This window comes from Nycticebus coucang, chromosome 4 (assembly GCF_027406575.1).
Source record: "Nycticebus coucang isolate mNycCou1 chromosome 4, mNycCou1.pri, whole genome shotgun sequence".
Lineage (NCBI taxonomy): Eukaryota > Metazoa > Chordata > Mammalia > Primates > Lorisidae > Nycticebus > Nycticebus coucang.
The window spans coordinates 130,607,081-130,617,816 of NC_069783.1; positions in this window are offsets into that span (position 1 = coordinate 130,607,081).

Sequence of the window (10,736 nt, forward strand, 5' to 3'; positions counted from 1 at the left end):
AACTGAGTCCTGGGGAGGTCAAGAAACCTGCTAAATGCAGCTGTGAAGAGGCGAGAACAACTTCTAGTAAAAGAAATCACGGACAACCAAATGATACGTATGAGCAGTTGCAGATTTTTACATGAAGGAGACTGCATGATTTCAAGTTCCTGGCCCATGGCTCCTAAAACCCTTGTAATTTTTTTTCTACGTGATTAGAACAATAGGAGCATCTTTTGTCAAGATATTTGGGGATTCTGGGAAGATGACCGACTGGCAGCAACCCTCGGCAGAGGCTGCTGACCAGAGTGGGGAAAACTGGAATGGAAAAATGGAATTGGGCTCTACGAAGGCAAAGGTGGGGAGCTGAGCCAAGAAAGAAGTTCAGCAAGCTGTAACTCCAAGGAAGAACATTCAAGAAAATAAATTACAGGTACAAAGCCTATCAACTGGAGGATGGGAGACCCCTCCCCCAAGCAGGACACCCACTGCAGGCTATCTGCGAGTGAGCTGGGAACAAAGGACCTCTCATTTTACCTTGCTATAGAGTGCTGCTAAGCACCAGGTCTCTATCTCCAGGGAGATCTCACTTATGAACCTAGACACCACCTGGCCAGGCATAACATTGAACAGATATTTTTCCCCCACAAGTCCAAACTCCCAGTCCACTCTTCCCCCTTCACATGGCAGTCTGGAGTTTTGCCCCCTGCAGAGCACAGAGTGTTTGGTCTTTTCCTGAGAGATCTGGGATCTGTGGGGGAAAAGGGACACTCAGTGGGAGGAGGAGCAGTCCCCTGGGTATGACTATGCCTGGCCAGTGGTGGTGTTGACCCTCCGTTCGGGCTGTGTCTGCTGGGACAGGGCACAGAACCCCTGGCTCTGATGGCACCCACCCACAGCGGGAGAGTGGTTGCCCCATGTGGACTGAGTTCAGCAGGCAGGGCTGGTCTCCAGCCCCAGCTGGGCCTATGAGCAGAGGCTTACCAGGTGTGGACTGAGACCTGAGGGCAAGGGCATGGTCTCCTGACTCCAACAGAACCCTCGAGGAGTGGCTTGCAGAGTGTGAACCAAGACTTGAGGGCTAGGGCATGGTCTCCTGTCTTCAGTGGGGCTGGCAAGCAGAGGCTTACCAGGTGAGGACTGAGACCCACAGGTGGAGCATGGTGCCCTGACTCCAACAGAACCTGAGAACAGAGGCTTGCTAGGGAGTGGACTGAGACAGGCAGATGGGGTCATGGTCCCCTGACTCTAACTGGCTCACAAGCAGAGGCTTGCTGGGTGTGGACTGAGACCAGTGGGCAGAGGCGTGGCCCCTGGCTCTAACTGGGCGTGTGAGAAGAGAAGCAGACAACAGTGTGGACTGAGTCTGGAGGGTGGGGGCATGAATCCCTGGCTCCAATTGTGCTGTTGGAGACCCTTGAATCCTTCTCTGTTAAGCAGAGTTTTGCACTGCCTGAGACTATTTAATTGGAACTCATGTCTGGGGCTGTCCACTCAGGGACAGTCTGAGGTTGACCTTCGAAGTTCTGTAGTGGAAAAGAACTGAAGGGTGGGGTCTAGGCCCCACAGTGGTTTGTATCTCTTCACAGCCGACATTTAAACCTAATACCGTGGCTTCTTAGGACAGGGTAGAGGTTGGATAATATCAAAACAGAGCTAGCTTTAGCTATGTCACCAAATAGGTCCTCTGAGTCTCCAGCCAAAACTCTGAACAGGGCCTTTGTAATGTTGTAGGCAATAAGCCACAAAGCCTAGAGCTTTGGTAAGGGGCTATTCCTACTACATGGGAACCCCAATTCAATCTCACCCTACCAGTTCTAATAACCAAACGGTGGAAAATAAATATGGTGCAGACCCAACAAAAGAACTCTGGCAACATGAATAATCAGAGTAAATCAACTCCCTGAGGAATGACATGCCATGCATAGACAAATGACAGCAATGTCAGAAATTGAACTCAGAATATAGATGGCAAATAAGATAAATAGAATGGAAGAAAAAATAAAAATTGAACTCCAAAGAGTAGTTCTAAAGTTGTCTCAAGAAATTAATGAATTCAAAGCCCAGGTCACCAAAGATATGGACATAATGATAAAAGAGATAGCAGAGCTCAAGGAAATGAAAAAGTTAGTTGAGGAGCTCCAAAATACAGTAGAATCCCTCAATAATAGAGCTGACCAGGCAGTAGAAAGGATCTCTGAAACTGAAGACAAAGCTTTTGAACATTCCCAACACTCAAAGAGGCAGACAAATGGAGAGTAAAAACTAATCATTCCCAGAGAGAGTTGTGGGTTCACTCCAAAAGATCTAACGTTTATCTTATAGGAATTCCTGAAGGAGAGGAGGATGGTCCTAAAGGTACAGAAGCTGTACTCCAAGAGATTTTGGAGGAGAATTTCCCAAGCATTGCAAGAGAGACAAAACTCCACATAGCAGACAGTTTCAGAACCCCAGCAAGACTCAATCCAAATAAAGCATCTCCTAGACACATTGTGATTAACTTTACCAAAGTTAACACAAAGAAGAAAATTCTGCAAGCAGCCAGACATAAGAAAAGCATCACCTACAAAGGGAGGAATATCAGAATAACTGCAGATCTCTCAGCTGAAACATTTAAAGCCAGAAGAAGATGGTCATCGACCTTCAATCTCCTAAAACAAAAAAACTTCCAGCCCAGGATCCTGTATCCAGCTAAACTGAGTTTCATTTGTGGTGGAGAAATCAAATACTTTAATGACATACACATGTTGAAGAAATTTGCCATAACTAAACCAGCTCTCCAGGATATTCTCAGACCCATCCTCCACAATGACCAGCACAATGCTCTACCACCAAAGTAAACTCACCCAGAAATTTTTGAACAAAAGCCAACTTCCACAGGGGTAAAAGGATTGAAAGTATCCACCGGACATCCAAAAATAATGACATCCAAAACACAACCAGGCTATCAATTCTCTCAATTAATGTGTATGGTTTAAATTGTCCTCTACAGAGGCACAGGCTGGCTGACTGGATACATAAACTCAGACTGGACATCTGTTGTGTACAAGAATCTCATCTTACCTTAAAGGATAAAAATAGACTTAGGGTGAAGGGATGGACTTCTATAATACAGGCAAATGGAAACCAGAAAAAAGCAGGGGTTGTAATTTTAGTTGCAGACACAATTGTCTTTAAACCAACAAAGATAAAGAATGATAAGGAAGGCCACTATATATTTGTCAAGGGAAACACCCAGCATGAAGAGACTTCGATAATTAACATTTATGTACCCCACCAGAATGCTCCTCAATTTATAAAGCAAACCCTAATGAATATGAACAACTTGATACCTTACTGCATTATAATAGTTTGAGATTTTAACACCTCTTTGACAGTTTTGGATAGATCCTCCAAGAAGACTAAACAAAGAAATATTAGACCTGACCCTAGAACAAATAGACTTCACAGACCTCTACAGAACATTTCATCCTAATAAAACCGAATATACATTCTTCTCATCAGCCCATGGATCATTTTCCAAAATAGATCATATTCTAGAACACAAGTCTAACCTCAGAAAATTTGAAAGAATAGAAATTATTCCTTGTATCTTCTCAGACCACCATGGAATAAAAGTTGGAGTCAACAGCAACAGGAATCTTCATAGTCAAACAAAGTTCATAGAAACAAAATAATTTTAGGCTGAATGATAGCTGGGCCAAAGATGAGATTATGAAGGAAATCACCAAATTTTTGGAACAAAGTGATAATGAAGACCCAAATTATCAAAACCTGTGGGCCACTGCAAAGGCAGTCCTAAGAGGGAAATTTATAGCATTGGAAGCCTTCATCAAGAAAACAGAAAGAGAGAAAGCCAACAACTTAATGGATCATCTCAAGCAACTGGAAAAGGAAGAACATTCCAATCCCAAACCTAGCAGAAGAAAAGAAATAACAAAAATTAGGGCAGAATTAAATGAAATTAAAAACAAAAGAATCATTCAGAAGATCAATGAAACAAAAAGTTGGTTTTTTGAAAAGATTAATAAAATTGATAAACCTGGGTGGCACCTGTGGCTCAGTGAGTAGGGCACCAGCTCCGTATACCAAGGGTGGCAGGTTCAAACCCAGCCCCGACCAAACTTCAACAAAAAAATAGCCGGGCGTTATGGTGAGCACCTGTAGTCCCAGCTACTCGGGAGGCTGAGGCAAGAGAATCACCTAAGCCCAAGAGTTGGAGTTTGCTGTGAGCTCTACTGAGGGCAACAAAGCAAAACTCTGTCTCTAAAAATAATAATAATAATGATAATAATAATACAAAAATTTAAAAAGTAAAATAAAATAAAATTGATAAATCTTTGACCAACCTAACCAGAAACAGAAAAATAAAATCTCTAATATAGTTTATCAGAAATGATAAAGGAGAAATAACAACAGACAACTCAGAAATTCAAAAAAATCCTCAATAATTACTACAAAAATCTCTATTCCCAGAAATATGAAAATCTGAAGGAAATGGACCAATACCTGGAAGTACACCACCTTCCTAGACTCAACCAGAAAGCATTAGAAATCTTGACCTATATCAATCACTGAAATAGCATCAACAATATGAAATTTCCCCAAAAAAAGAAAAGTCCGGGACCAGATGGCTTCACATCTGAATTCTATCAAACCTTTCAAGAAATACTAGTACCTATAGTATACAATCTTTTCCAAAGCACAGAAAAAGAAGGAATACTTCCCAACACATTCTATGAAGCAAATATCACCCTGATTCCCAAACCTGGAAAGGATTCAACAAAGAAAGAAAATTATAGACCAATATCATTCATGAATATCAATGCAAAAATATTCCATAAGATCTTAGAAAACAGAATTCAACAACACATCAAAAAAATTATATATCATGATCAAGTCAGTTTTATTCCAGGGTTACAGGGCTGGTTAAACATACGCAAATTTATAAATATAATACATCACATTGATAAAATTAAAAACATCGCAGCCCAATTTATAATTGCCAAAATGTGGAAACAACCTAAATGTCCTTTGACCCAGGAATGGATCGGTTACACACCTGTAATTCTAGGACTCAGGGAGGCTGACGCAAGTGGAGTGCTTGAGCTCAGGAGTTTGAGATTAGCCTGAGCAAGAGCGAGACCTCATCTCTACTAAAAATAGAAAAGAGTTTTGGGCAGGTGCCTGTAGTCCCAGCTACTCCGGAGGCTGAGGCAAGAGGATCACTTGAGCCCAGGAGTTTGAGGTTACTGTGAGCTACGATGACCCCGTGTCACTCTACCCAGGGCGACAGAGTGAGATTCTGTCTCAAACAACAATACCCTAACCTTAATGTTCTGAAAGGACGGAGCCCATTCAGTCTCCTGCTGGCCCTTAGTTTGCTGTTTTATTTTGCTTACAATATTCCATGCAGTGCATAATTTAATCGCTTCTAAGCCTCTGCTCCCATTTTATTTGTTTTTCTTAATTGTGGTAAAATATGCATAAGATGTAACCAGTTTAACCATTTTTTGAGCATACAGTTCAGCGGCATTAAACATACCACCGTCTATCTCTAGAATTTTTTTCATCATTCTTTTTTTTTTTTTTTTTGTAGAGACAGAGTCTCACTTTATGGCCCCCGGTAGAGTGCTGTGGCCTTACACAGCTCACAGCAACCTCCAACTCCTGGGCTTAAGCGATTCTCTTGCCTCAGCCTCCCGAGCAGCTGGGACTACAGTCGCCCGCCACAAAGCCCGGCTATTTTTTGGTTGCAGTTCAGCAGGGGCCGGGTTTGAACCCGCTACCCTCGGTATATGGGGCCGGCGCCTTACCGACTGAGCCACAGGCGCCGCCCTTTTTTTCATCATTCTAAGCTGAAACTCTGTCCCCATTAAACAACTCCCATCTCGACAGCCCCTGGCCACCACAATTCCCATTTCTGTCTCTACGAATTTGAGGGACCTCCTGTTATGGACCCACTTCGTGCAAATGCTGTCACTCTGCCTTCAAGGTTTTCTTGCCTGGCTATGCCTGCTTTGGGGAATAATCTGCGCTTAGGAAACCGCATCCTTCTGACTAGCCCTGCAGGGCAGCGCTGCCCGCTCGGGACTGGGCGGGGCTTGTGGGGCTCTCTAAGGCGCTGCCACAGCCCACCACTAGATGGCGCGACGGTCCCACCGCTGCCTCGCGCGCAACGCACGGTTCCCCGCAGGCCTGGAGGCAGCTCCGAATGCACCAGCGGGTCCCTTCTGGGCGAGCTGGAGTGCTCTCCTATAAATGTCCCACGTGCAAGCCTCGCCTCTCAAGATGCGTGCCAGACCATTAATAAAAAGCCGCGGGAACCCCTGTGGGGATGTTTGCAGCAGGCGCCCTTGGGATCATGATCCCAAGGAGACACTAGGACAGTGGCCTCTTCCACGGCCCACTGCACCCCTCACTGTCGCTATCCAACCACAGTCCTGTGTTCCTGAAAAACTCTGACTGACGGACGCCTCGAGGGCCATTATTCCGCCCAAGGTCATTGCAAACCCAGGAAAGGCCAGGAGCCCACCCTGCCCAGTTTCTTTTGCAGTTTTTGGCCGGGGCTGGGTTTGAACCCACCACCTCCAACATATGGGGCAGGCGCCCTATTCCTCTGAGCCGCAGGCGCTGACCCAGCTTCTTAAACAACCTGATGATTGGCTCACGTGGAGATGGATGATCCCTGGCCACCATCCACGCAGCAGGTGGGCCCACCTCAGGTGGAATCCCCACTCTACTCTGCAGCCCACTGTACCCCTCAAAAGTCTTCTGCACCCCCGGAATTCCTCCTGCTCAACCTGCTCCTCCTCCTTCTCTTCTTCTGCATTGCCCTCCCCCCATCCCACCCTGTAGATCCACTCACCTGTCCTTGGACTCTCTGCTGTCTTCTCCCCAGACTGCTCCTACCCAGGCCCTGGTGCAGCACCACCCTCTCCAGCCATTTGTATGGGATCCTCACCCAAAAAGCAGGCCATATTTTCAAGCATATTAGCTGCTGGATGAGTCACCCCCCTGTGCCCATAACAGCCAGCCCAGCCCATCCAAACAAGTCCATCATGAACGTACGTACCTCTAGGTGCATCCACTCAGCCAATCTTCAAACCAGCTTCCCAGTGGGTACAAAATTCTTACTCAAACTCAGAATAAACAAACAGAAAAGACAAATCGCACCAGCAGAGACAATACCTCCATAAACCATTGGTCTGTTTAAAGAGATCACTAGCCAAATGTACAGATCATATAACCAAAAGAAGCAGATTCCAGGCTTGGCCCCCATGCACAGTGGTTAGGGCGCCGGCCACATACACTGAGGCTGACAGGTTCGAACCCAGCCCGGGCCAGCTAAACAACAATGACAACTGCAACAAAAAAAATAGCTGGGCGTTGTGGTGAGTGCCTGTAGTCCCAGCTACTTGGGAGGCTCAGGCAAGAGAATCACTTAAGCCCAAGAGTTTGAGGTTGCTGTGAGCTGTGACACCAGGGGACTCTACCGAGGGCAACATAGTGACATTCTGTTTCTAAGAAAAAAGAAGAAGAAGGCCCCAGAAATCAAACAAATACTCAAGATGTATTAAAGTCAGCTCTTCGCTAGAGTCTGGAGCACATGACCAGGGGTGGCACTCACCCAGGGTCCCCTGCCTGGATGACCTGTTGGGAGCAGCCCACCTAGGGCTTGGAGAAGGCATTGCTACCTGGGGGCAGTAAGCAGAGGTGGGAAGGAGGATCAGGGCATAAGTTATGGGGAAACACATTGACCACAGAAAGAGATGATTTTATTCAAGCCACTGCAATAGGAAGAAAGCTCACTGGTGGGGATGGGCTCCAAGGAAGGCCAGGGCCGGGGTGGAGGGGCGCTGTGTTCCCACAGTGGCAGGTAAAAAAAGGCGCTCACTATTTCTCAGAACACGAAGGAAGGGGCAATTTCCCAGCCATCACTGTCTTTCTGGAGCTCAGGTGAATTTTGATATTGTCAGTCAGCTTCCATATTCATACCATATTTGTGCAGGGTGTGGGTTTCAGGGTGAGTACCTGCCTCCGTGCTTAGCTGGGTCTGGGGGCTGTGTGTGCTGGTTGCCAGGTGGCTCTCACGGTGTCTGTGGGACAGGTGAGCCTCTTCCTGTGTCTGCCTGTGCTTCTGTGTATCAGATGATGTATGTGTGTGTGTCTCTGTTTGGAGACCAGGTCTCACTCTGTCCTGCTGGCTAGAGTGCAGTAGCGTCATCCTAGCTCCCAGCAACCTCAAATTCGTGGGCTCAAGTGATCCTACTGCCTCAGCCTCCCAAGTTGCTGGGACTACAGACGCCTGGTCCAATGCCTGGCTAGTTTTTTTGGGGGGTGGTGGTGGCAGTTTTTGGCCAGGGCTGGGTTTGAACCCACCACCTCCGGTATGTGGGGCCAGTGCCCTACTCCTTTGAGCCACAGGCACTGCCCCACCTGGCTAGTTTTTAAAGATGAGGTCTCCCTCTTGCTCAGATGGCTGGTCTTGAACTCCTGAACTCAGGCGATCCTCCTGCCTTGGCCTCCCAGAACACTGGGATGACGGGCCTGAGCTACTGTGTTGTGTGTTGGGTCTGCAGCATCTGTCTCGGTGGGCTTGGTGGGGGCTGTGTTGCAGGCTGGGAGTAAGTCACTGTATTTCTGTGTGGGTGTGAGTACCTGGCAGGATGAAGTGTGTGTCTGGGAGTGGGGTGGAGGGCACATGTCTGCATCTGTGTTTCTGCGTTGTGGGGTATGTCTGAGGAGTATGTTGCTGTGTGTCTAGCTGATGCTTCTGTGTCTCAGGTGGGGGGTGAGAATGCGGCTTGTGTTTGCAGGGTGAGTATGCGTCTCTTTTTCCAGTCTGTCATCAATTGTGTGTGTGTGTTTTGTAGGGAATGTGTTGTCTTGGTGTCTCCATGGGTCAGGTGGTGAATAGATGTGTGTTGTATGAAATATATCCATTTGGACTCCGTCTGCGTCCGGGGAGGTGCATGTGTGTTGCAGAGTGTCTGTCTTGTGGTTTCTTTGTGGCCCATGGTGTGTGTGTATGGGTGTTTCTGTGCCTGGTAGTATAGGTTGTGTGTTGCATTATTTTCTCTCGTGTCTGTGTGTCTGCTGGGTTTTGTGGGGGGGCCGGCAGACTGTGTGTGTGTGTTGCATTCTGTGTCTTTGTGCGTATGTGTGCGACGTGCAGTGTTTCTGAGAGTGGTTGATGGTTTCTGTTGGACAGTGGGTGTCGTTTCTGTGTAGCGGGATGTTGTGGGTGGGTGTCCAGTTGCTTCCATGTGTCTAGGGCAGTGGGTGTGTGCTGGCAAATGAGTGTCCCTGTGTTCCCTTGGATCCAGCTGTATGTGGAGTGTGTACCTCTGTGTTTCTGGGGTTCTGGTGGGGTGTGTGTTTTTTTGTGTTGGTGTTCCTGTGCATCTAGCAGAGAACGCATGTGTGTCCCAGTGCCACTGTCTGCTGGCCTGGCCTCCCTGTGTGACGTGGGCTGCGTCCCACTTGAGATCGGGCTGGGCTCAGTCCCCACATTCCTCCTGCCCCTTTGTGCTCTGTGCTACAAAAAATATTTGCGTTTTCCACGACTCATAATTTTTCCTCCTCAATCACTACCAGATGTGGGTCCTGTGGTCCCCGTCCCCATGGCAACGGAAGTTCCAGCAGCCGCGGTTCCCTTTTGTGGCGCCTACCCCAGGAGCTGGCACTACTTCGAGCCCTGAGGGGGTGGGGAGGAGCGAGTTTTGGGAGGCGGGAGGGGTCCCAGCAGTTCCCTCCCCAGGTGGCCACCTGGACTCTCTTGGGGGTAGGACAGGTAGCCATGAGGCACCCACTGATCAGGTCTCAAACACGTGGGGGGAATCTTAGAACAGGGGAGGAGAAGGCCACAGGAAAAGCCTGGTCATTGAGACTGAGCTGGTGTTCCTAAATTGTGCTGTCCTGGGCTAGAGGGAGAGCCAGCGGTCAGGCTGTAAGGAAGCAGCAGTGTGGTGGACGGATGGTTGCAGGGTGGGAAGAGGAATGACCTAGGCAGCAGTGTAGCCTCAACCATCCCATTGCCAATGCCTCCCCGATCTAGTCCCTGTTCTGCCCTCACTGAGGCTAGCTGGGCATCTGTCCCCTCCTGGCCAACTTTCAGCCCGTGTCCTCAACCCCAGCAGCCAGCGTGGCTTGGTGCCTGAATGGATCACAGGCTGGCCAGCCACAGGGCCACTGCTGGGAAGGTGCCCAGCTGGCCCAAAGGATGCAGCGTGGCCCAGAGACAGGCAGCCCGCACTGCACGTGCTGCCCAACCTGGCCAGGCACAGGCACTATGTTCTGGCCAACTGTTCTGGGTGGCCTGCCTGCAGCAGGAGGCCATCTCAACTCAGGTGGCTGAGCCCTTGTGTGAGTGACCAAAGTTGACCTCAGTAAGGTGTCCTGCCTGAGGATGAGAGTGCTGCCGAGATGAGATCCCGGAGCTGCCAGTCTTTTCAGATGACAGGGCTGGGCTGTGGGTTACAGGGTGATCAGAGGCTCTTGGTAGCATCAGAACTCTGAACTGGGTGTCAGAAGTCGGGGAAAGGCAGAAGGACAGGCAGAGGCCTGCTGGGCAGAGGCAGGAGGTGGGAGGAGCCCAGACAGCATGGCTGGTAGAACTTAGCTGGGGGGTGAGGGGGAGGATGGCAGAGCCATGGAAAAGTGAGGGTCTGAGGCTTCAGAAGGCCATTTAGGTGGCCTGCCTAAGGGGGCCAAGAGCGGTGAAGGTCCTGGGGGACAAATGGTCACAGATAGAA